This window comes from Macrobrachium nipponense, chromosome 32, assembly GCF_015104395.2.
Source record: "Macrobrachium nipponense isolate FS-2020 chromosome 32, ASM1510439v2, whole genome shotgun sequence".
NCBI lineage: Eukaryota > Metazoa > Arthropoda > Malacostraca > Decapoda > Palaemonidae > Macrobrachium > Macrobrachium nipponense.
The window spans coordinates 37,087,316-37,112,628 of record NC_061094.1 but is presented as its reverse complement, the minus strand read 5'-3'; the positions used below and the strand labels follow the sequence as shown (position 1 = coordinate 37,112,628).

Sequence of the window (25,313 nt, the reverse complement as noted above, 5' to 3'; positions counted from 1 at the left end):
CCATACTGCCCTCTTTGTTCTCCTCTGTCATTAGCTTATTTTGTTATGTTTTTATTAATGTTTTGTATAAAAGAAAAATTGTGATTTAAATTATATATATATTAATATATATATATATATATATATATATATATATATATATATATATTATATAATATCTATATATATTATATATATATCATATATATAGATATATAGATATATTCATATATATATATATATTATATATATATATATATATATATATATATATATATATATATATATATCTATATATCTATATATATATATATACCTATATATATAGTAGATATATATATATATATATATATATATATATATATATATATATATATATATATATATATATATATATATATCATATATCTATATATCTATATATCTATATATCTATATATATATATATTATATATATATATATAATATATATATATATATATATATATATATACATATATACCAAAATATACATTACATATATATATTATATATATATATATATATATATATTATATATATATATATATAGATAATATATATATATATATATATATATATATGTATATACATATATACATTATATATATATATAATATATATAATATTTAATATATATTATATAATACTATATATATATATATATATATATATATATATATATATATAGGGATATATATATATATATATATATATATATATATATATATATATATATATATCCATATTTACGATAGTAATATGCATATTTTTGCCTATATAAATCAATATTCATAAATTTATTGTAATATGCTGATAGCCAAAGTTCGTTTAGCGAAAGTGTTTCCATTACAATGTGAACAGATGCTATGACAATTACACGAACATATACACATTTCATTGTAATTGAAGCTCAAAATGTGACAGTTAATGGTGTTTCCAGATATTATATATATATTTACATGATTACACATTTAATAGGAAAGGAACTTTGTTTCCTAAGCCCAAAGTTTTGTTTACATTCGTCAGCGGGCGTGTGGCCTAAATTCTATTTCTGGGCATAACCTGTGTCCCCCTGTGAAATGGTTCCTTTGATACTATTTCTTAGAAATAAATATTGCTATTCATCCTAGAGAAAAAAGAAACAATATAATGCCAAGATAAATGGCTCGCTCACCTCTAATAGAAGTGTCGGTATAGTAAGGAGCGAGTGGAATCACTACCAGAGGTCCCTTGCCATTTAGCTTCTTCCTTCGACAAAACCCCGAACTACGGAGGAGCCGTGCTACAGCTCCCGGTTCTACTACTACTGTGAGCGCCTCCGACGCCTGTGACGTCATTCCTTTGATAGCACGCATTGCCGCCACATGTTGCTTTTTTCTTGTGCGGTGCAATCGCTTTTATTGGATTTACCAAGGATTTCTCAAGATGTCTTCAGCTTCTGCTTCTTAGTTAAGTACTGTTTGGGGTTACTGATCTCATTTTATGATGATCTTCGTGTTTTTTATATGTTCGGAGCCTTATCGGCCCGGTATGCCCCTCGACCACATGGCGGTACGGGTTCTCTCTTTCGGTCTCCCATACCGTTAGGGATTTCCCTTTTCACAGTACTACTATTGATATAGTTACTTACACATATTCTCTATATCTTTTATGCAGTTAGCTTATTAGTTAGGCCTTCACGGGGCGCGCTCCGACCGCACGGTTTGGACCTTAGCCTAGCTACACCTTACGTTGTTAGGAGTTTTTTATCAGTCATGGTTTTGAGAGTCATATCATTTATTTAATCTGATGTTCCCTCTTACCTACTCTAGTTCCTGATTACCGTTTAATCTTATAAGTTGGTACTAGGTTGGGCTAACATACACCATGCTTCGGTATGGCGATTAACCTACCCTGTTATCACTGTTTTTACCGTTAGGTTAGGCTTTCATACCCCAATTGTCGATTGGTGATTAGCCTGCCCCCCATTTTCTTGAACTAGAGGTTAGATTAGGCTAACATACCCCTTTCTTCGGATCGGCGATTAGCCTATTCTTTCTGATTGCCTAGTTTATCGTGTTCCCCGTGTTAGCCATAGAATTTAAGATATCGCTTTATTTTTATTATTTTGATTGATTTAATTTTATTATAAGTAATCCTACATATATCAGTGATATTGATGTTGTTCCGACGGCGGCTTTCCCCACCTCGTGTTTATCACCCTGGCTGTGGAAGACCACTGGTCGATCGCGGTGAGCCACCCGGTTACGGGGTCCTCCACCCGTCCCCTCCATTCCCCCCTCCATACATTGCCACCCACGCTGATGGGTGATGACTCGTTTCTCACAGCTAGCGTCCGAGTCTGCATGAGAGGGGGTGACTCATGGGGCTGGTGGGGAGCTCCCCCCTACTGGTGTTCTCATTCATCATGTGTCTCGGGGGCTCGGGACCTTCTCCCCCTACTTCCTCCGTCCTTAACTGGTCGCTCAGGTGGGAAGGTTACCCTACCCCACGTTTTCCCTTTCCCCTACCCTTCCCCCCCAGTTCAGTCCGGCAGGTGTCACTCGCCGCTACCGGACATAAGAGAGGGGGGAGGGGACCATGTGCCTATCCACCTAGGATAGTTCACACGAGCACTATATATTGATGGGTTTTTCTTTTACTTTATTTTAGAACTTTTTGCGTTACTCCGGGGGTTTTTTTATTTCTGCCTCTTGTCCTATCCCTCGCTTCATCAGAAGTTTGACATTGCTCACTCAATATTCTTAACTCCGGGCCACACGGAGAACTCCGGGCCCTACGGAGTTTATTTTACCCATATAACAAGTGAGCCTAGGCGGAGGCAGAGACTTTCTTCCCCTCTCGTAACTTTTCTACGTAATATTCATACAGAGCGAGCCTTAGAGCCTACTCCGGCATTCTTTTGCATGCCATTTATACGTAGAACACTATCCGTCGGTCCTACTCCGGCACCCACGGATAATTATACCACCGGAGGTTGTCATTGGTACTCATGTATCCTTTGACTTACAGATGTTGTGCTGCCAGGAGATTGGGTGCAATGCCATCCTCCAAGACCCGTGCGGCCATATAGTTTGCCGCTCCCATGCAGGATGTGCAGTAAAGGTGGAAGATTTTCTAGTTTGGCACCACGAAGCCTGCCAAACCTGCTACTTGCTAATAGGCGATGCCTCACTAGTAGTAAGTTTTCTTAGCACTATCTTCATTCATTCATCACCTGGAATACTTGTTATTATTATATACTTTTCACATATGGGACACATATTCATATAGTCTCAACACAACAGACATTTCTCCCCTATCCTTTCCCTAACTCTAGACCTTTCTTACAGGGTTCTGACGAGGAGAAGAAGAAGGCTTTGACTACTCTCAAAGCATGGGTAGGGGGATTTGGCCGGAACTCGAAGGGCCGCCCCTACATCCTTACCCAGGGCATGGCAGACCTGGTATTCCCCAGAGCCAAGAAAGGATCAGTGGTGGACTCGATAGTAGCCGCCCCTTTGCTGGCCGATCACCAAGTCATGATCTCCCTTCAGGACGGGGATTTTCCAGAGGACGTAGCGGAAGACGTCGCGGCAATGAACCTCGACGTCGAACCCATGGCTATAGACTCCATTGGTACAGGTAAGGGTGTAGTAGGGGCAGCTTCTGTGGGTTCTCAGGGCCCTTTCCTGAGTTCCCTTTCTCCATCACCTTCCACTGATCCTTCTACTTCTACTTCTTTCCGGGGCTTCACTGAAGACCAGCGGTCTGTCCGTCCTAAGGTTGCTTCAGTGATCCCCAAGGCTAAGTCGACCGAGGAGAAACTTAAGAAGTCTCTCCCCAAGAAATCGGTCATCTTGGCAGACGCTGTAACTCCGGCTCACCACCCCGGAACAGTTAGGTCAAGGGAGGCCTCTTCGTCTGCGTCGAGGTCCCCCAAACGTAAATCCCGTAAGGATCGGGCTCAAGTCCCTCCTTTCGATCCCGAATCCTTTTCGGCCAACATTCTGGAGCAGGTGGGAGTGATCGTAGGGGCCTTGGTAGACAACAAGGTCTCCCAGCTCTCCAGTTCTGTTACGTCTTCCGGCCAGTCGATCCAATCGCTGGCGGAACGGCTGGCTGCTCAGGAGAATGCCATCGCCGGGATTCAAACCTCGATCGCGGCAGGTTCCCCCCTAGCTGTGCCACCTTCTCCTCTTCCAATGCCAGATTCCAGCCAACTGCCGGAATTCAAGGCGGCCAACCCTTGGAGGATTGCTTCGTATGCCCCGTTTGTCAACGGAATGTTGACCATCGAAGGCATAGGAACTCGAAGGCGGGAGGACTTCGAGTTCCACCCCAGGGACCTTCAACCCCCATTCATTGGCTACGTCCGGCTAACGGAAGCAGCAATGATGAGAGAGGACAAAGTTCCCAAGGAAACAGTTATCCTTCCGAGGGAACAGGCACAGCAGACTCTAATGAGAAGTCTGGAGGAATGGGGGTGTGAAAATACCCGCATCACAGCCTTTAGAAGTCCCTTCACCATTTTCACTCCAGTGGAAGGGACTCCGCTACCACTTACCCTTAAGGTAGTGGAAACAACCTTTCAGGCTGCCCTGAAAGACGAGCCCCATGGCCTCAACGACGGGAGACGGAACCCACCTCTCTCCTAGTCCCAGGCTCCGAGACTACTTCGGGGAATCGGAGGGGGCAGTTCCTACTTTCTCAGTAGGAAAACTCAAGGCGGACTGTGCCACCACCACTCTAGTGAGAGGCTTCCCAGGTTGTCGGACTCCCTCATCCAGACGGAGTACGACGCCCGGACTAGGCTCGCGAGATCCCTTTCCTCCATGACTATGGCAGAGATGACGGCTCTTGTATACCAACAAGAGCCGTTGTTTTCAAGGTTTTTGGCACTAAAGGTATTGCTGCACACCATGCAGTGTGGACCTTTAACGACTTCCTCATAGCCAGGAGGAATTGTAGGAAGCACGTTCTGGCGGAAGCTACTATCTGCCATGAACCGAACAAGCTGATAGCTTCCTCAATTTGGGGAACGGACCTCTTTCCAGCACCAGTGGTAGCAGAAGTCCTTCATGAGGCTTCAAAGGTCAACCAGTGCCTCAAAGTCAGGTGGGGACTGGTAGCAAAGCGGAGACAGGAATCTTCTGGTCCTAACCAAAGGATCAAGAAGAAACCAAGAAAGTTCTCTCCCTTCCAGCCTTCTCAGCAGACGTTGGTTCAAGCAGTCCCAGCATCACAAGGGCAACCATCGTCGAAGGGTCAACAACAATACCTTGTCCTGACCCCTCAGTCCCAGCAACCCCAACCCTCTACTTCCTTTGCTGTCTCTCCAGCCTACAACTCCAACTATGAGGGCCAGAACTTTCAGGCTTTCAATAGGTTCGCGAGAGGTAGCAGAGCAAGAGGTGCCTCTCGATTCAGAGGGTCCGGCAGGGCTGCAAACAGAGGAAGAGGTTTCCGAGGAGCAAGAGGTGGCCGCCCCTCGGCAAACCAGCAGTGAGAGTCCCAAGGTAGGAGGGAGGCTGTACCTCTTCCGCCAGCGGTGGGGGTTCAGCCCTTGGGCTCAGAGTATAGTGACCAAAGGCCTAGGTTGGAGTTGGCTAGAGGGCCCTCCTCCAACCAACAGATTCTATCAAGCACCAACAGCGGAATTGGTAGAGTATACCCAAGACCTCCTTCTCAAAGGAGTAGTCTCAAGAGTCAACAATTTAAAATTTCAAGGACGCTTGTTCAGCGTGCCAAAGAAAGACTCGGAAAACCGAAGAATCATCTTAGACTTGTCCCATCTGAACTTATACATTCATTGCGACAAGTTCAGGATGCTGACCATTTCGCAGGTACAGACCTTACTTCCCCCTGGGGCCATCACAACCTCTATAGATCTTACAGATGCTTACTATCATGTTCCCATAGCCAGACACTTCCGTCCGTTCCTAGGCTTCAAACTAGGCAACAGATCCTACTCCTTCAAAGTAATGCCATTCGGGCTCAACATAGCCCCCAGGATCTTCACCAAATTGGCGGAAGCAGTAGTGCAAGAGCTAAGGAAACAGGGAATAATGCTAGTGGCTTATCTGGACGATTGGCTTATTTGGGCAAAGAACCCCAAAGAATGCAAGAAAGCAACGGTCAAAGTGATCAAATTTCTGGAACATTTAGGTTTCCAAATAAACAAAACCAAGTCCAGACTAACACCGGAATCTCGATTCCAGTGGTTAGGCCTTCAATGGGACTTGCAATCGCGCACACTATCAATTCCGTCGTTGAAAAGGAAAGAAATAGCAAGAGCTACAAAACAATTTCTCAAACAACAATAAACATCCCGGAGGTGCCAGGAGAGGATCCTGGGCTCACTCCAGTTTGCATTAGTCACAGACGTTCTGCTCAGAGCCAAACTCAAAGATATAAACAGAGTATGGCGCTCAAAAGCGAATTACAGATCACGGGACAAACTAGCTTCTATCCCAGCGATCTTACGGAAACGTCTCCGCCCATGGACAGAGACAAAGAATCTTTCAAAAGCAATTCCTCTACAGTTCCCTCCTCCATCATTAGTGATCCACACAGACGCCTCACTAACAGGGTGGGGAGGATACTCCCAGCACGAAAAAGTTCAAGGAACTTGGTCGTTAACATTCTGCCAGCTACATATCAATGTACTGGAGGCCATGGCAGTATTTCTCACACTGAAAAACGGACTCCGTCCGCCCAAGAAACTCACATTTCAAACTAGTTCTGGACAGTGCAGGTATAGTACACTGCATCAACAGGGGCGGATCCAAGTCAAGCCACTTGAACCACGTCATGATAGCCATCTTCTCTCTGGCAAACAAAAACAAATGGCACCTGTCAGCCACTCACCTGGCAGGGGTCAAGAACATAGTAGCAGCCGCTCTATCTCGCTCCGTTCCGTTGGAATCGGAGTGGACACTGGACAGGAGTTCATTCAATTGGATCAGTCTACAAGTCCCCGGACTTCAAGTAGACCTCTTCACCACGGAGTCAAACCACAAACTCCCCTGTTACGTGGCACCCAACCTCGATCCTCTAGCATATGCTACGGATGCAATGATCCTCGATTGGAACAAATGGAAGAACATTTACCTCTTCCCTCCGGTGAACCTTCTCATGAAAGTTTTTAGACAAACTCAGGACATTCAAAGGCCAAGTAGCTCTAGTAGCTCCCAACTGCCCAAGAGCAATTGGTTCCCTCTACTCCTAGAGTTGAGACTCCGACCCCTACGGATTCCCAACCCCAAACTAACCCAGTTAGTGCAGACTCAGACTGTGTCCGCTTCCTCAAGAATTCAGAAAACCCTAACTTTATGGATTTTCTGAAATTCGCAGCTATGAGGAATGCAAAAGAAATGATCCCAGAATATTTCATTCTTGAATCAGATAAAAGAGAATCTACTCTCCGGCAATATGATTCATCTGTCAAGAAACTAGCAGAGTTCCTTAAGATGTCAAATTCTCAAGTCATGACAACGAACCTAGCCATAACTTTCTTCAGATCATTGTTTGAGAAAGGTTTAGCAGCAAGCACTATCACTACGACCAAATCACTCTTTAAAAAGATCTTCCAATTTGGTTTTAGCATAGATCTTACGGATTCGTACTTTACGTCCATACCAAAAGCTTGTGCTAGATTAAGACCATCAACAAGACCTAAAACAATCTCTTGGTTCTTAAATGATGTCCTCAAACTGGCCTCGGACATTAACAATGACTCTTGCAATTATATATCCCTCCTGAGGAAAACCCTATTTTTATTAAGTTTAGCCTCTGGAGCTAGAATATCAGAACTGTCAGCCTTATCAAGGGAACCAGGTCACATTGAGTTCCTCCCCTCAGGGGAAGTCCTCTTATCCCCAGATCGCCACTTTCTAGCCAAAAATGAAGATCCACATGGACAGATGGTCCTCGTGGGAAAATAAAATCCTACCCACACCTCAAGACGTTTCCCTTTGTCCCGTCAACTCATTAAGAGCCTACCTAAGTAGAACAACTCTGAAATCTTCAGGCCCGTTGTTCATTAGGAAGGAAGGTGGTACATTATCCCTAAAAGGGATCAGGCAACAAATTTTATACTTCATTAACCAGGCCAACCCGAGTCCTTTCCTCGGGTCCACGATGTTAGGTCGGTGGCCACATCTATTAATTATTTCCAACACATGAATTTTGACGATCTTAAGAAATATACAGGCTGGAAATCTCCAACAGTTTTCAAACGGCACTACCTAAAACCCTTAGAAGCCCTCAAATTTCCAGCAGTGGCAGCTGGAAACACAGTTTCTCCTGACTCTTAATAATTCCTATAACTTCTTGTAGCCTTCCCTTCTACCTGCCCCATTGCACCCTTACTTAGTTTAGTCGCCTCTATGTATTGGGTTACCTTGAGTTTTGCTATTGTTCATCATTCTAGTTGGATTCAGTTCCATTATTATGTATATATCAACTTACGATACTGTCTTTTGCCTAACCTGTATATAATTTGCTTGTTGTTAGGCTAACTAATTTTAAGTTATAACCCATGTTTAAGGGCTCATACTTTACCGTAATTGTAAGACTGTAATTTTAGTTGATCATTATACTATTAACCTTACAAGTGTTTAACTACCTTCTTATTATCTGTACTGTCCCTCAAGCTTGGTGTTTTAGCATTCTCTGGTACTATTTCACAGGGCGACACAGGTTAAGCCCAGAAAAGGGATTTTGACGAAGGAAAAATCTATTTCTGGGCAACGACCTGTGTCGCCCTGTGAAATGGTTCCTTTGATACTATTTCTTAGGAATAAATATTGCTATTCATCCTAGAGAAAAAAGAAACTATATAATGCCAAGATAAATGGCTCGCTCACCTCTAATAGAAGTGTCGGTATAGTAAGGAGCGAGTGGAATCACTACCAGAGGTCCCTTGCCATTTAGCTTCTTCCTTCGACAAAACCCCAAACTACGGAGGAGCCGTGCTACAGCTCCCGGTTCTACTACTACCGTGAGCGCCTCCGACGCCTGTGACGTCATCCCTGAAGATAGCCTCCAAGCTTGGGGTAAGCTGGGTGAGGATAATCTAACTACAGGGTGGGGTTTCACAGGGCGACACAGGTCGTTGCCCAGAAATAGATTTTTCCTTCGTCAAAATCCCTTTTTTCTTTTACTATGTGCGAGAAGGAATTTGTAAATCAATTTTTGTTTTTCAATAGGGTAAACATCACATTTAGTAAATAAACCACAATATTGAATTTACTGATGGCAAAAATACTTTATATTTTGTTTTTATCAGTCAGCTTACTTTGCCCTTTTGATTTTCCCCTTTAACTCTTGGTGTAGCCTAACCTTAGGAGTTTTGTTTTTCTTTTCTTTTATGAGGACATATAAAGTGAAAATTCAGTCAAAGAAGGGGAACAAATTGACCAAACCTGTGTTCATGTAAGTTGGTAAGTTTCAACTTTGCTCAAAATATCCTTACAAAAGAAAGAGGAAGAGATGGTACCAACCCATTTGGCACCTAATAGTTAATGCTGCATTTGTAGGCTCAAACATGTATTATAATATTCAAAATCCCATTAATAAGCTCGATAAAAGAATCTGGGAAAAATGATTGACACTAGATTAGCCTGTAAAGGGAGCAAAACTCAAAGGAGTAGATATTCAAGTCCTATGGAATGTAGGTTAAGAAAGGCATTTTCCAGCACAGTATAACAAAAACCACAAGCCCCAATGTATTGTATGCTGTGTCTTGCCAAAGAATTGCTTAAAGAAATATAATGGTTCATGTAAGAGAAAGCAATCCTATTTTTTTATGGTCAATGTTTTGAATAGCCACCTATTTGTATCATTCCATGTTTTGAGACATAACTAACAAGTGCACTAAAGGCAATGCCAATGTGGAAAATAAATGTGAGGCATTGATGAATAGGGCAAAGGAATGTTGGTGAAATTATTAGTCATATATGAAAAGGAATTTTTATGATTTTTCTCAATTTTTACTGTTGCATACACTTCTGTAGTATTGTTTTAGTTGCATATATCAAAATTGTACAGGCCTAACCTTCCTTTTTCAGATAGTATGCTTCAGAAAAATTCTCTTCATTTCACGATACATTGACCTTAATTTCAGTGTACTTAGTTTGTGTTCCTTCATTTTTGCTCTCAGATATGTTCACTTCTAAAGGATGGCAACCTTCCACAACTTGGAGCTTCAAGTAGCCTGCTGTTTTTTGTTGCCAGTCTGTTATAACTTTCTAGTCCATACATGCTTTACCTGTTGTTACAACCTGCGCTTCACATCTACACTGCAGTACAATGTGATTGATTGATTGATCATGGAATTTAGGGCATAGCAATGGGACCTGCAAAGGTCATTCAGCGCTGCATGCAGTACAATGTGCATAAATGAACTTTTATGTACATCAAGCATGGACATGAAGGGGATTTAAAGAAATAAATGTCTATACAGTACTGTGAAAATATCTTACATCAACCTCGATTGCTAAATAATACAAAATAATATGAAGCTGTGAGATCAATAGTCTTACTTGCTGTAGACTTACAGTAAAAGGACAAGTGGGAAGGTTAATAAATGCGAGAATACTAAAAAAATATATTGTAAGAAAAATAAACCCATTTTCAACATTATTACAATAAATGCCTGTAGATAATTATAAAAGCATCTTCCTACGCACATGGATGCTAGTAGGTGACACCTACACGAGTCCTAATAAATAAAAAAAAAAACTAATCTGAAGATCACAGAAATAATAAGTGAGAAGTGCATAGGCATTTCTAGCAAATATAGTAGTTTTCACAGTGGATGAAAAAATGGTGATAATTAACAGTATCCATCTACTATATATCAGTCATCTCATATCCAGGAATATGGGAAGCACCACAGAATACATTACTTTAAATGGTCTGTAGATAATTATATAAGCAGCTTCCTACACGCATGGCATGGATGCTATTAGGTGACACATGCACGAGTCCTAATAAATAAAAAACGACACAATCTGAAGATCACAAAAATAACAAGTGAGAAGTGCATATGCAGTTCTAGCAAATATAAAGGTAGTTTTCATAGTGGATGAAGAAATGGTGAACATTCTATTGAGGAGCGAGAGATGCGTATTTCTGGTGATAGAAGTTCATTCTCGACGTGTTCGGAAGTCATTTAAAGCCGTTGGGCCTGTTGCTGAATAACCACTGGTTCCATGCAACGTAAAAGCACCATACAAACAAACAAACAAGAAATTGTGAAAAGAATATCTTTCAGAAGACCAATTCTGGAGTATGCAGCAAATTTCATGTTGACATAAAGATAAGTTAAAACCAGCGAATGTCTGGAAGAATGAACGGCATAGCGAGTCATACATAAAGGCAACAGATGGCAGCATGTAGAAGCCTAACGTAAATAAAATTAATAAAAACATAACAAAATAAGCTAATGACTGGGAGAAGAATGAAGAGGGCAGTATGGCATAGCAAAATGCAGAATGCGTCCAACGTTGTCTGCAAGGAAATGTCACCGCCCACAGAAGTTAGGCCCCACGGCAGCTGACAAATGTAAACAAAACTTCCGGCTTAGTAAACGAAGCTCCTTTCGTATTAAATGTGCTAGTCATTTGACTATTACTCATATTAATCAAGTGAATATGTTATAATATCTGGAAACACCATTAACTGTCACATTTTGAGCTTCAATTACGATAAAATGTGTATATATTCTTGTAATTGTCATAGCATATGTTCACATCGTAATGTAAACACTTTCTCTAGACTAATTTTGGCTTTATGAATAATATTGATTTATATAGCAAAATATGCATATTGCTATTGTAAAATATGGATATATGTCACAATTTCATGTTTACACAACATAAATATAATGAAAACATAAAATAACCTAATGACGAAGAAGAACGACGAGGGGAGTATGGCAGATCGAAATGCGGTCTGCTAGGAGAGTGAGATATCTCCGTCCACAGTGGTTGTAGGGGCAAGGTCTGATCGAAAACTCTGTGCACTTTGGGAATATGCCGCTGTGCAAGCGTCTGTTATGTACAAGTCAGTAAGAGGTATTCACCACCCACACCGCCAGAGTATCCAATGGGAGTGCATCTTACTGGTTTGCAACCAATCAGCGGCGATACAGCGTCCTATATGGAGTCTCCCTGGTAATCTTTCCCTTTAAAATTACCACGGTTGGTTGTGTAAGTGCCTTCAACTTGTTTTTCGTTCATTCCTCCGTAATTTTTTTATTGTTATGGATAACTAAAATCTCTGGATAACCCAGGCCCTTCGGGAGGGCATAGACATGTGAGAAATGTGAATGATTGGATTCCTAACACACAAAAAAGGGAGCGAAATAAAGACCACCGAGATAGAAGACCTGTTAGATGTTTTGTGACGTAAGCAAGGGTGGTCCGAGCTGCTATGCCAGATGAAAGAAATGTAAACAAACCCTAGCCAAAATCTATCATTTTTCTTCTGCCAGTTATTTATTTACCTATTTTCTCGTCTACACTAATGAGTGTACAACAAATAATACTTAACTCGAAACATAAGTTATAAGATTAATATAAAATGCGAACCAAAACAATTTGTTTAGTTACAGTACAGTGTCTACCAAAGAACAAACAGCAGTACATGGATTTACATCACAAAAAAACATGGTTCTTTCTACTAGTATATGTGAATGAAATAATTCTCTTACAGAGTCATTATTTGGTACTATTTAAATTTTCTAACTTTCTCTTTGGCTACAATAGTTATTTTCTTGAACAACAATTATTCAATGAAATGTTAGTAGAAACCCATATTGTTAATTTTTCTGTTTTTCTGTACTATAACCTTCATTACTTATTGAGCAGCTTATCTATTATTTACCCTTTGACATTTAAACGTTTAAATTCGTGATTGTCGACCAAATGTAAAATTTTGACATTTGCATTCTGAATAAAAAGGGAATGATTTTTTCCAATAGTTAGTAAAGCTTGAACGGTATATTCATTGGATATTAGTAAAATGAACATTTTGTTTCTTAAAGGTGTAGGGAGATAATCCTTTAATAAAAGTTTTTATGAATGTTCATAGAGTAAACATCTACATATCATAAAGTTTTTCAAAAGGCTGAATCGAGCATAATGAATTTCGTTTTCCAAATTATTGACATCAAGAACCGAGGTAACTTCATTGTTTTTTTATAACTTTTTGGCCAAGCCGATATATTTTAACAATTTTACTGAAACTTACATGAAAGAGGGCATTTGTTACTATGTAATGGGCGAGGACACATTATAGACAGCTGAGGAATCCTGGGAAAATAGGACATTGCTCTCCCAATGATAGCATTATGATATTAGCATGCAAAACACTAAAAATGATTTTTTTCTAAGCCTATAATTACTTTCTTCAGTGTGCAGTGCAGAACATCAGATTTTATGCTTTAATTGTGAATTTGTGCAACTTACTTGAATTTAGATTTTACCTGTTCAACTACACCATAGCCAAAGGCTGAACCAACAATATTTTTGCCTTTAAAATGAAAATATGGTATTAAATACGCGAGTTTCATCCACCATCAGTATCACTACATTGTCATTGGGTAGTAAGGATTTACATTTCCTCTGAATGCACATCAGAAAATTTGAGTCCTTTTGTTATAATGCTGGGCAGACCTGTTTGAAAAAACTCTTTCTGATGGTACAGTAACTTTGAGGGGAACAAGTATAGGTACAGTATAACAAAAACACATGAATAATCAAATTTATGCAGTCATACTAGAGCTAAAATTATTGCCAAAAATGAAATAACTAGTTTTATAACAGCAATGCAATATATATTACAGTGTTAGAAATACATTCAAGAGTATCAGCTCTCTGAAGTTACTGAATATCTGCTTAATGATATTTGTATCACGAACCTCTGTAGGAATCTTGAGATCTCCTAAGTGACGTACTTCAGTGACATGAAAAATGCATGTGCTTTACAGTTAGGCTTAATTGTAGGTATGGCATTGTGGCACAAGTATGGTATTTCATTAATCTATACTGAAGTTTTAGCTGTGGAAGAAGAAAGATGGTCTTTTAATATTTTTACATGTATATATGAGCACTGAAACCTAGTAATGTAATGAGGATAGGTTAGGTTAGTGAAATTTCTAATGTAGGCTCCTGTTTTGAACCTGTAACCCTTAGAATACTATGCCAGTCTACTTTTATTTCCCTTAACCCACCTAGGCCCAAAAGGTTTGTCCCATTCCTTTGACTATTGTCATTGGAAACTTGCCTATTTCCCTACCACTATACTGTACTTAACTTATATGTCTGAGCTAATGTAATTCTTGAGTACCTGTGTGATAGAACCTTATTCTATCACAGGTATCATGTTTGCAACCTTTTTACCTGACACAGGGCCCTTGTCCCAATTATTGCAATAATGCTTTTTACCATATAGGCTACAGCATGCTTTAAATTTCTTCTGGGGTTTCTATGCACTTAAAGTATGTAAGTTTATCCTTCTTAGGTTTACTTTGCTGTGTTTGCCCTTTCTTTGCTTGTTGGTAACTTTTTGTGTGCTGCTTGCCTTACCTGACTACTGCTACCATTATTAGTCTTGCCTATTATGACATTTAAATTGTTTTTTTCCAAAGCTTTACAAGTCCTGAACTGGGATTTGTTGGACACAGGCTACTCCGGGAGTTGTTGGACACAGACAACACTGGGTGTAGGTTGGCATAGGCTACACGGGGTGTTGTTGTAATGGGAAAAATATTCCTTTAATTATTAGTGATTTATTTAGGAATTTATTCATCATCCTCCTCTAATATCTTTACACTACTGTTGTAAGAGTAATTGGAACTGTGAAATGTTTTTGTTGTGGACACGAGTGTGGCAGTGTAGCCAGTCCCGTTTTATTTTTCTTTCGCTCTGAGTATGGGAATGCTGCCCTGAATCTTTCGTCTGCATTTTGGTAACACTAAAAGACACATGTAAGGATCACGAATGCTTTCGTGTGAGGACGTCAACCTGTCCGCTCTTCATTTTGGCTACTTTACCAAATTATTAATACAAATGATTATCTATCCCTTGCTAGGTAAGCTTTTAAAGTTGTAATATCACCGTTAGGGCATTATTTGGAACAGATCATTGTCATGAAAGAACAGTAGCAGACGAGAAATTCAAGTGCAGAGTTGCATGCCCAGTCAAACATGTTGCAATGCCTTAACGAGGAAAATTTTCATTGTCGTGAAAGATACTTCACGTTCATTAGGTGTCATGAAATATTGCTGAGTTAGTTTGAGTTGCAACTTTGCGTTTGATAGGGTCGTAAAACGTTAAGAAAGTAGTTATAAGTGTTTTGTTTGTATACAGTTTTTGCAAATACCAGTGCCAAAGGGTACCACAACATGGCCATCCTACAGGGCATCTTGGGGTTACCCCTACCTCTCATGGAAATTTCCACTGCCGATCATGATCTTAGACTAGGCTATACAGTAATTTAAGAAGGCCTACCCTAGACTTAATTCTTTTGAATGAGGAATTATGACTATTTTTGATAAATATAGTTAGGCTATATGTATATAAATTCATGGAAAACTTAAATTCCTGGTACTCAGCTTGTTTCTTTATTACTCATTACATCATGCCAAATTTCTCCCAGGCCTAGTCTCCTGGACTTGATTAATTACCTATACGCTGTTTTTTTTTCATCTGTCCATCTGCCTGTGGTGTTTTTGTATGGCAACAATGCGTCCCGGGCTTTAGATAGTTACGCTATGCGTAAGTTTTAGGTAAATAAAAGGATATCTGGGTGTACATTGCAACTGAAAAGTTTTTTAATAATTTACTGTATGCGAATTACACCGTTAATATTCGAAATAGGATATTATTATAATCGTTGAATGTAAGCTGAATGTGACTATCTAAAGCCCGGGACGCAGTATTGCCAAACATAAACACCACAGGCGGGTGGACAGATGAAAAAAAACAGAGTATAGTCTTCAGAACTCCTGGACTAGATCCCTTGATTAGATCTCTGGACTGGATTCCTGGACTAGATCCCTGGAAATATTCATTTTATTTAATTTTTTATTTCCAGAAATCAACACAAGTACGTAGTTTAAAACTACAAAAAAAAAATAACTCTATATTGAGACTTCAAAAAATTACATTAACTACAGATTATGGGAATTGCTTTCCTCATAATAGGATAAGTATCAAACATGGAGCAACCCTAGAATCAATTAATTTACAGTAAGGTGTAAATCATTTGATACCCTACTCCAAACAGTACTAGGGTAAAACAACATATGTCAATGGGTAAGGTTACCTGAAAGATTTCTGAGAAAAACTTACTCTAAATTGAGGTAAAATTAGGCTAAGGTGCTTTTTAACAGGATATAGTCTAGCCTAGGCTTCTTCAAAAATCGTTAAGGATAGCCTATGCAAAGTTTACATGGCTGATTTTGACTAGGTTACAATAGGCCACAAAGTTAGGTTAGTTTAATGAGGGTACAGGCAAAGTCCCATGTAATTAAGTTTTCCATGAATTTATATACATGTAGCCTAACTATATTTATAAAAAATAGTCATAATGTCCACGCAGAAACAGGTGAACAGCCACATTATGTCTTCTTTAGCAGGAGACCTGCTAGACAAATTATAACTACATTGCCATCCTTGATGAAGTGAATGTTTTTGACCTCTCCAAGTGGGTCCTTTGGATTATCTCATGAACTTTGGCGATATGAGAATCACTCACTTCATCAAGTGATGGCAATGTAGTTATAATTTGTTGCGTGTAAAGCACAATTAAGGACTCGTTGGGTCTCGCCTAAATAGGTTGGCCACTGATAAGGATGACCCTGACACATGACATTCAACAGGGTCTTCATAGTCCTATGCATTCTTTCTGATATGCTGTTACCTTCAGGATGGTATGGTGTGATGAAACCAGTGTTTATGTTGTGCTTTTGGCAAAGATCTCTAAATTGTTGTGATGTGAATTCAGCACCATTGTCAAGAATTACACACCCTGGAATTCCAAAATCATTTAAATAATGATCAATCACTGTAAGCACATAACGGTACCCATTTGCACCAGACATCATATCTGTCAAATCAATACTGATACACTCCAAGGGTTTATGTACTGGTGGGAGTTCTTGGAATTTATGCTGTAAGGATGGACTGTCTTTATGAACCTGACATGTAATGCATTCTTTAACAAACTTAACCACATCAGATCTAAGTGAAGGCCAATAGAAGTAAGTCTCCAGGGCATCAATAGTTTTCCTTCTCCCTAAATGACTAACAACAGACTCATGACCAAACTTCAAAGCAGCTTTCCTAAGCTCCTGCGGTACCACAAGTCTTAACTGAATACTATTGTCATGCTTGTCAGCACTCGGATATAACAAGCCTTCATACAGCATAAACTGATGGATGAATGCTCTGGGAAACTTCTTCCTAGGCAATTTTCCTCCTTTTCCTGGACATCCTACATGACCTCTCCTACGATTTTGTTGGAAGCAATCAAAACAAACTCCCTTGGGAGGATCAAGAGGACAATCAGACAGATTATGGTCAGTCACTCTGCAAAAGGCACAATATTTACTATTACTCTTTTGTTTCTTCATGTTTACTTTCTCCAGTTTTTTATTTAACTCTTCAAGTTTCTTTCTTAAATGATCTAGCTCACTTCTTTGTATTTCCCCTTGTTGAACATCTGTTATTGGGGTTGATGACTGAGGATTCCCCGTGCCTGAAATTGGCAAGACTCTATTCCCATTACTACTATTCATTCCTTGAGCCCTATAATATTCTTCCTCGGCCCATGTCATGAAATTTTCCAACGGAATATGGTCTGCTAAGAAATCAACTAGTTTGGCTTGGGCCTGTGAATTTAATCCCTAATAAACCTTTGTCTTAAGGAATTTATCTGATGTTGGAATTGGATCATTGGGGAATTTCAAAGTTAATGCTGAGATTTTACACTGTAATTTATTAATAAAGGAACTAGGAGGTTCATCAAAATAGTAAGTCATGGCAGTTATCTCTTGCCATGCCTGTAACAGAGTGGCTGAGCCAATAAACTGCTTCTTCATAAGTTTTTTAATCTCTCAATTAATTCTTCCAAGCTGGGTGCCCATACTACAATATCATCTAAATAATTCTTTGTATCCCTTTTTTAGTAATGGAGCCAAGATATTACCTATTACTCTTGAAAATATAGCTGGGCTGCAACTCAAACCAAACGGTAACCTCTTAAACCTATATAAGGAGACTCCATCACTAAACGTTGTCAGATCTCTACTATCTTCATCTAATTCTACTTGATAATAAGCATCTTTCATGTCCAATGAAGCATAAAATTGATTCCCTGATGCTGACTCAACTAACTCTTCTAACCTAGGCAAAGGATGGATGTCAGTTTGAAGGTGGGTATTTACTTTTCGATAGTCCAAGCACATTCTTTGAGAATTGTCTGGTTTCCTTACCAAGACTATAGGACTTAACCATGCAGCTGTGGATGGCTCAATTATATCTTTAGCTTCCATATCCTCCAACATATTTGCAATAAGCTGCTTGGCTTTCTCAGGGTATCTATACATCGGTGACCTAACTGGTTCGGAATCACTAACATTAATATGTCCCTGAACTCCCTTGAATTTTCCTATTTCATTATTCTCCACTATGAAAACTTGATGATTTTCCATGACTAGATTCTTTAATTGGGCCTGCTGTTCATCATCTAAATGTGACCAATCTTGCTGTGCAATCAAATTTTCCAGCTTTTTCTCTCTGGTGCATCCTTGTTCAGGTACAACATGCATGCTTTCAGGGATCAGCTCATTCCTAATTTCAATCTTTCGACATGTGGGAGCTACTGAAATGATGTCCCTTTCATCAATAGTAAGACCCATACACACAAGGAATATCATGTAATAGCAAGTAGGACAGGCCTACCTTATTTCCCAGGCAGCATAAACGTCAGTCTTCATACCCACCGTGTCAACAATGACACAGTACCATTCTCCGACCCCTGTCTCCAGGCAAGAAGACTGACAAAAGTGTATATGTATACAAATAGTATTATTATTCTCGTATCTTAATGTCATGGTGAAGGAAAATCCTCCCGTGACATTGTTTGGTATAGTAGGCTACAATGAGAGTTCTTTGACTTGGGCTAGCCTATACCTATTCGACTGTTTTAAGCATTGGTTGACATGAATTCCTACTAAAATTCAATGTAGGCTAAAACAGGCTTTCTTTATATTGCACTTGACCTTCTTGCTCACAACTTCTACCTAGTATAATGCAGACTGTATTTATATTGCAGTCAAAAGTCATCCAGAGGAAAGTCAAATAGGTTGTAGCCTACCTGTTGCAATGAACCTATTGCTGAGTTTATCTGCTTACCACAGTAAGTTGTCCACAAAAAGGACACTAGATGTATCCATGGCTCGCTACCTCATGATGCCATATAAGTTTAATGTTCCAGTTCATAAGTAAAACAATGGAACCACGAAAACACCTCGGTGGTCTTGGAAATAGTGGCCTTACTATTATCAGTCATTAAAATAAATTATTATGCTAAGTATATCATGCAAGGTTTGTTAATAGTAACTTTACCATTGAATAGTATTGTTATATTTTTAGTCTGTAATTTAATACTGGTTCATGGTTTAAAACAAAAACTACCAGAGAATGATCACCTGCTGTCGGTAGTTTCTTAACAAAAAAATACCAGTGTGTTCACCTGCTATTGGTTGTTGGTTTAAAACATAAAAAATCCAGTCTATTATTATTGTTTTGCGTATCATTGAGTGCAAAATAGTATTAAAATGTTTATAATAATGCTAGGTAGGAAAATAAAACTAAACAATTAAATGTTAATTTTGATATTTTTTTTTCGATAAATTTTCTTTTTGCGGCACTTTCAGGAGCGTGTGTACACGCACGAATTGCTCCGCAATTGCATAATAGCGTTCGAAATGAATGTATAATGATGCATTTTAGGAGTATTACTAAATTTAAAGTGATTTCAAGTTGAAAAAAACACATTAGGAATCTTTTTGCACATATTTCGAGCATGTGCGCTCACATAAATGCCAAGCAATTTTTGCATAATCTCTTTGCTTAATTATTGCATACCAAAAGTACCACAATGAAAAAATTTTCATGGCTGATGGTCACCCTTTTTTTTTTTTTTTTTTTTTTCTTTACAGGTCATGTCTTCAGGTAAAAGCTTGCTCTTGAACACAGAATTTTTGAGGGCCAGTTTGTTCTCTTGATCACTGCTTATAACCATCAGTTGTGAATCAAGGAAAGGTCAGTATCAATTCTTTGATCTCTATACAACCTTAGTGGAATTTTCATTTTCATCCGTAGTGTCGTGTTCCTTGCAGTGTGCTTGAATGTGTTGTAGGATTTAAAATTATTTGGAAATTAGCAGTTATAATTTGGATCTTCAGGTGTTAAACATTTTGTTCACCAGGTAGGCTCTGTAATTTGGCCACTTGAGCAGTACAGACCAGGCATATTTTTTAAGAGGTTTTTGCTTTAGGTGGCTTTTCTGGTTAATATCAGTGTTTCCTTGCCTTGACACTTGGCTTGGTCAGTCTTCTGTAATGTAAGCTACACACCCTACTGCATTTGTTTTTCAACTATGAAAGTTCTTTCCTATTATCAAAAAAATGGGTACTAGTTTGAGTGCAGAGGTAACAGTTCTCTTGAGGGGTATCCTTAGGTTTTTCATGAATTTTGCATGCACTTTAAATCTTTTAGTGTTGGAAGCTCTGTCATTCTGCACGACGATGTGTGTAAGGTTGGGTGGGGGCCAGGGGGCGGGTGTTGGGTGTCAAGTTAAACTGCTGTTCTTGCTTCCTCTCCTATAATTATAAACAGACTGCAACTAGTCTTCCGACGTTTTTGGTTATTGGTCATGAATAGGCAATAGGCTTGCAGGCCCTGTAATGTTGACACGTAAACAATATTGACAGCTCTCTGTGTAAGCCTTACAGTATGGCCTTGTATGGTTGAAGCAGTCATTCTACTACGAATGTTACATATTATCTTTTTAATGCAATTTGCTCTGCTAAGCCTGACTGCATAAAGCCTCACTTCAGTGTTAAATATGGTAGTTGACCTCTCCTTTTACAGTAACTTTGCGTTCTTCAACTGGATTTGGATTGGGGATTTCTTATATATAGGCATTAACGATTCTTCAAGCTATATCAGTGTGCTAGCTCTTATAGTATCTGTCCTCCTTCTCTAATGTTCTGTTCAGGTTGTCTGACCAGTTTGTGGCAGTGAGTTGGTAATTTTGTATAAAGCAAATCTTTCATCTGTTGGGTTCATCAGAAGTGGGGATAGACAGATTTTTTTTTTTTTTATTGTCAAGCAAGGATCACTTTCACTGTTAGTAATAACACCATCCTAAGCTCAAGTATACTTCATGGGCAAACACAAAAATTCATGGATTATTTGGTGATGCCTAGAGAGGAGAACCTTGCTGGCTGGCCTTGTTTCATATGGAATGAGAAAGTTTGATGTTGAAGTGATAACTTTATTTTCTCTTTAAAACTGTCCTTTACCCTCTAACTAATGACAATGTTAGCCTTCTCCGTAAGTTAAGATGTTAGTCAAAAGGGTAAACTGCATTCCTTGCTCTACATCTATATCTCCTGTGCCATCAGTGCACCTCTTGCAGTACACTTCAAGCTTTACCTGAGGTTCTTTGTAGCATGCCGTCAGCCCTTAGCTGCAACCCCTTGAGTTCCTTTTACTGCAGCTCACCTCATATCCTCTTTTGTTTGTTCTTACTTTCCACCCTCTTCTAACAATTGATTCATTGTGCAACTGTGAGGTTTTCCTCCTGTTACACCTTTCAAACTTTTTGCTATTGATATCTGTTTCAGTGCTGAATGAACTCAAAGTATATTCAATTCTATTTGACATCCATATCTTTTGGTCATTGCCTCTTAACTTTCCGTGCCCCCCATTTTTTTCCCTAAAGTATGTTAGGAATGAGACATTTAGGCAAGCCTTGCACATCTCGGGAATAAATATAAAACTGAGTTCTTGCATTTAGAATAAATTTTATTCTAAATGCAAGCCTAACATGAATGTTGATAAGGTTAGTAAAGGGATGCAATAGAGTACAAATACTGGGGTAGAATTCATATAAGAGAAAAGGGCACATATTTTTATTTTAATAATTATTCAGTATTTTACAGAACACATTTGAGAGTACCATAATAACTTCAAGGTTGAGCAGAGAGAGGGCTTTGCCTTGAGAAGGTTAAAAGGAGAAGAGAGATTTCAATCGGTCTTGAAAAGGCCAAGAGGAGAGAACTTCAAGTCGACAGATGTATATAAACAAGGTGTCATGTTAAATTAAGTTATTTCATTGTTTATAAATAAATTCGGCCTTCGGCAGGAGTAATTGCTAACTGCCCTTTTCATAAGAGTGCTGCGATAACCTTCGCCCCTCCGCCTTCGTTAATTAGTGAATGGCCATTAACTCTCGTTTATTTTTTTTCTCTTTGAGTGTTTGGGTTTTAGTGAGAACCGTGGACGAGACTGCTGCTGCCTGGGACGAGGAGTTCGGACCCTACCTTGATCTCAGACGTAGATCCTAATTTAGCAGCCGTTGATGGACGCCTTTTCTTTTTCCTCATAAGGAATTGTGCCTTTGGAGGATTGTTTCGCTGGTGTCTTTGAGCCACCTGCGGTAAATTGTACACTTCTTTGGATCACGGCCCACGTATGCAGGGGTATTGTCACGTGCGATAGCCACCTCGCTTGTTACGTCCTGCAAGTGTATGTGTCACTTGCGACCTTCGCTTTGCGTCATTTTCCCCGCCTGAGGATCCCGCGGGAAGACGGTGCTGTCGTTCCGTCCCGGCACTGTTGGAGGTACTATAGCCGTGATCAAAGAGCGTCATCACATCTGCTACGCTGCTCGTCTGTGGACCGAGGGTCCGTTAGGAGGAACGTAGGGAGTCATTACCCAGGTAAAGTTACGATCTTTTCATTATCGTTATGGATACGCCCAGCCCATTTACCTGGTGTTAATGATACTCCCTCTGATGCTGATGAACGTTCAACCCCTCTCTGTCGTCTATTCCATATATGGATAAGTATTGATACAAGTTATCTCACGGATAGTTAGTGCAGTGTGGAGATATATATATATATGTATCTATAAATTATGATCCTCAACATAATTCTTTTATGAACATGTATTTAATTATTCATGCATGTGGTTTAATGTGATAGGCGCATTTGTATGCAGCATTGTGTTATGTTTTATTATTTTGTTATTGGGTTTACTCTTTAAGATTTGTGTGTAGGCAGGTAATTTTAAGGTTTTCTGCCTTTTCATTTCTCCTGACTTCCTTCTGCCATCTATTTAGTAATAGGATAATGGTTTGTTGATTTTTGTGGGCCCGGCTTAATATATGAGCCATACTTTTGATCTGTTTAGTTTTTCTATGTTAGGGTTTAGATTATTAGCTGTAGGTCAACCTTGGGTATTTAGAGGACTCGGTATATTAGTCCTCCTAGTTATTTTGTAGTCTGTTGGAGTTCATCTTAGTAGCTTTAGGTTACTCCTGATACCAGGTTGAATTTATTTAAGTGAAGTGTAATAAATGTTAGATTTTTCCAGTGTTTTTGTTCTGTCTTCCCTCAATTCACCGAGTTACATAAATAATATACTGCCTACGACTCCTTTAAAAAATTAAAATCTAAAGAACCTGAACTACGGCCTACACAGGTCGTAACAAGTGGCGACCGTGACAGGATCGTACGCAGGTGTACTCGGTGTTTGAGGAAGCAGTTCAGCTCTGGAGGGGTGTGACAGTATTTATTGTTGATATTTGATTTTTGGGTCTAGTTGCTTTCCTTCCCCTTAGGATATAATTTTCATTAAAATGGAGGACTTTACTTTTGACCCGTCAGAATTCTTGGGTTTGGCTGACTGTTTAAAATATCTAGGAGTTTTGACAAGGGCTTATTTGGTACGGTGTGCCCGGTGGTTGGAGATCCCTCATAAGTCCTCTGTCACTTGGGCCAATTTGTTAAAACTGGTTAAGGAAAAAGTGTCCCTAGGTTTGGCTGAGGGCAATGAGGTAGCTAGAGGCCTAGCCAGTGATTTTGAGAGTGGCACTGATCTTGAGTCGGACCAAGAGGGGTCATAGTCGATGATGTAAGCGTAAATCCTGGTTTGTCCCTGTTCGCTGATCCCCCTGCAGTAAAGGTTATGTATCAAGGTCCGGCCAATTTTCCTACTCCGGCCAGGACTCTTACAAATGTTAATATATCAACTAATCCTTTTTTAGCTGAAGAGGCTGTACCCAACCATGTAGCACCTTCCACTCCTGTATTGGCCCAGGGGCAGGAGGAATTCAATATAATTTGTAAGAGGATTGAGTTATTGAAATTGCAGTTTGAGGAGGACGAGAGGGTCCGGAAACATGAGATTGAGTTGGTCAAGCTTAAGCTTGAGTTGGCCAAGGTGCAAGGGTCCCCTAATCATTTTAGCTCTCCCTATAGCTCATCATCAGACAAATTTAATATTTCAGCTGCTCTAAAGTTAGTTCCAATTTTTGATGAGGGGAGCGTACCAGAATTTTTTAAAGCTTTTGAGAGAGTTGCCACCCGGTTGTCTTGGCCCACAGAAATGTGGACGGTACTCATACAGTGTAGATTGAGGGGCAAGGCACTCCGGGTGTATAATTCATTGGAAGAGGGTCTTGCCAGAGATTATGACAAAGTAAAGGCTTTGGTTCTCAGGGCCTATGATTGGTCCCTGAGGCCTATCGCCAGAGATTCCGAACCACTGGCAAGCCCAATTCTATGTCTTATGTTGAGTACGCTCGTCTCAAGGAGGAGCAGTTTGACAACTGGCTGAAAAGTCGTCAAGTTGCTTCTTTCTCTTCTTTGAGGGAACTGATGGTACTGGAGGAGTTTAAGAAGGTGTGTAGCAAAGAATTGAGGGTTCACCTGGAGGACACTAAAATTTTAACGTTATCCAAGGCGGCCCAGGTAGCTGATGAGTTTGTCCTGACCCATCGGGGTGGGTCAGGTAACTTCTCGTCCTCATCCCCTAATAATAATAGTAGTTTGTCTTCTAAGTCAAATAACCCCTTTAAAAATCAGTCTAGTACTCCAAATAGTAGCATGAGTAATCATGTTGGTAGTGGCCTCAGAAAGGACTCGAGTGGTGGGCACACACTGGTTTTTTCTAACCGTGGCAATTCGGGTAAAACCAATCAAGTTAGAGGTAATTGCTTTTGGTGTAATAAGCCAGGGCAT

General features: G+C 39.6%; 2 long non-coding RNA genes across 4 annotated transcripts in view; one reads left to right on the top strand and one right to left on the bottom strand.

Moving 5' to 3' along the window:
* The window catches only part of LOC135207122 (uncharacterized), a 109,041-nt gene that overhangs the window by 34,464 nt on the left and 49,264 nt on the right, over nt 1-25,313 (bottom strand). The gene's annotated exons all lie outside the window — the stretch shown is intronic.
* Nucleotides 14,723-24,771, top strand: LOC135207345 (uncharacterized). Its single transcript, XR_010312962.1, has 3 exons — nt 14,723-15,081; nt 20,219-20,321; nt 22,229-24,771. It is a non-coding gene; the product is annotated as an uncharacterized LOC135207345 (long non-coding RNA).